General features: G+C 39.8%; 1 protein-coding gene across 4 annotated transcripts in view; it reads left to right on the top strand.

The window, feature by feature from the left end:
- The window catches only part of LOC113801301 (receptor-type guanylate cyclase gcy-12), a 35,424-nt gene that overhangs the window by 19,988 nt on the left and 12,936 nt on the right, over positions 1-2,500 (top strand). The gene's annotated exons all lie outside the window — the stretch shown is intronic.

Below are 2,500 nucleotides of genomic sequence, written 5' to 3'. Positions count from 1 at the left end.
ATTGGAGGGTAGATGAGGGAGTGGAGTGTTCCCTTGGTTCTTGTTTAGGACGTTTTGGATGTCTTCAAAGGCGATTTAAGCAGGGAAAGTTCTTGCCTGAAATCTCAAGCGTTTTTCTTGCTAACTCAAGCATTTTGCTTGCTTTCTCAAGCGACCTCCGTAGATGGCTAGACTTGCGCTTGCCAAGTCAAGCGGTGTACCGTCACCATGGCAACAGCGTCGGTCGCGTACCGTGCTGGTCATGATCCTTCAAATGCGGGCGTTGGCCAGGAACTACGGTTATCTTATCAGATAAATAATTTTTTCACGGTATCTGATTCTGTAATTTTCTTAAAGTGTTTTAAGCAGGGGAGTGCTTGAGCAAGAATCCTTGCCAATAGGCCAAGAACTGTACCGTTCCCTGCTTAAAACACTTTCCAAGGCAGGCAGGCCCTGTTCAGTGATGCCAGACATGTGGAAGTGTCTTTCTATAAAGTACAAATCATAACAGTCATTTGAGAACATAGAAATGTCAAAATGCACACAGCATATACATACTTGGGTTTTAAAAGACAAGTATTCCCACCACTAATATCGGAAAGAGATAACTAATGCATAAATCGAGTGACGTTTATTCCATTGGCGGTTGGTAACAGTTTGAGCGCGCATTTCAAAACAACTGACAAGCTAGTGCCGCATCAAGATGGCAGAGTAAATCTACCCAAACATCTTAACAGAGTGCAATATTTTCTCCTATATTCATATAAAATGCCTCTAAAACAATGACACACACCTCCGATTGGCAGCCCTTTCATTCTGCTGCATTATCAAAACAAATGAACATCCCTGAATTAAAATATAGGCCTACCCAGATTAAATATAACACATCATTGAATACAATAACAACGGAAGAATGTTGCTAGAATTTCTCAGACTTCTTTCACTTGAAATATTCTTTATTTCATAGAATAGCAGATATATTCTCGATTTAGAGAGACGAAGAGTTTAACAGTAAGAGGTAAATTGATTGTCTTATAATGATTCATTATTTATAAGTGAAACACTTTTTATTCCCATAATCTCCTTTCGTTATCAGTTAATTTCAATTTCTTTGAACATGATTTTAATAAAATTACAGAATCAGATACCGTGAAAAAAATATTTATATGATAAGATATTAAGCGGAGTTCCTGGCCAACGCCCGCATTCGAAGGATCGTGACAAGTACGGTACGCGACCAACGCTGTTGCATGGTTACGGTTGACTTAGCAAGTGCAAGTCTAGCCATCTACGGAGGTCGCTTAAGTTAGCAAGAAAAAGGCTTGAGATTTCAGGCAAGAGCTTTCCCTGCTTAAAACGCGCTTAGAAAAATATTCAAAGAAACTGAAATTAACTGAAAACGAGAGGAGATAATGTTTTACTTATAAATAATAAATCATTATAAGACGAACAATTTACCTCTTACTGTACTGTTACTCCTCGTCTCTCTAAATCGAGAATATATCTGCTATTCTAAGAAATAAAGAATATTTCAAGTGAAAAAAGTCTGAGGAATTCTAGCAACATTCTTCTGTTGATAATGTATTCGACAATTTGTTATATTTAACCTCAAAATCGGATATATGGGAATTGGTAGGCCTATATTTTAAGTCAGGGATATTCATTTGTTTTGATAACGCGTCTGAATGAAAGGCCTGTGTCATTGTTTTAGAGGCACTTTATATGAATATAGGAAAAAATATTGCGCTTGGTTAAGATGTTTGGGTAGATTTGCTCTGCCATCTTGATGCGGCACTAGCTTGTCAGTTGTTTTGAAATGCGCGCTCAAACTGTTACCAAACTCCATTCTCGATTTATGCATTAGTTATCTCTTTCCGTGATTGTTGGTGGGAATACTTGCCTATTGCTTTTAAAACCCGAGTATGTATATGCTGTGTGTTATTTTGACACTTCTATGTTCTCCAATGATTGTTATGATTTGTACTTTATAGAAAGACACTTCCACATGTCTGGCATCACTGAACAGGGCCTGCTGCCTTGGAAAGCGTTTTAAGCAGGGAACGGTACAGTTCTTGGCCTATAGACCGGAATTCTTGCTCAAGCGCTCCCCTGCTTAAAACGCTTTAAGTTTCTGGAGGGGAGTTGGGTGAAGAGGACTGAGCAACAATGGTTCTCTTTTGGGAGGAGGAAATGAGGGGATAGATATCTGAGGAGCAGAGGAAGAGGAAGGTGTAGGAGAGGATGTGGTAGAAGGTCGAGTGGAATGTTTAGGTTCCCTGGTGCGACAAGTGAAGTGAGGAGAAGGTATAGGTATCGGGGACTATCTGCATTTAGACTGGGAAAGGAATTTGACTGGGCAAGAAAGAGAATAGAGGTACGATGGTTCTTGAGAAGATGGGAGAAGAGCAGAATGAATGACAGTTTTGGAATAAGTAGAGAGAGGAAAACCTCGTCACCGTGCTCCTGTCTGGCCTAACGTAGAGCGGGACCTAGTTTGAATCTGAGAACTGCCATCTCACAT

Source organism: Penaeus vannamei, chromosome 21, assembly GCF_042767895.1.
Source record: "Penaeus vannamei isolate JL-2024 chromosome 21, ASM4276789v1, whole genome shotgun sequence".
Classification (NCBI taxonomy): domain Eukaryota; kingdom Metazoa; phylum Arthropoda; class Malacostraca; order Decapoda; family Penaeidae; genus Penaeus; species Penaeus vannamei.
Note: the sequence above shows the minus strand (reverse complement) of the source record. Positions and strands in the feature narration are given on the sequence as shown.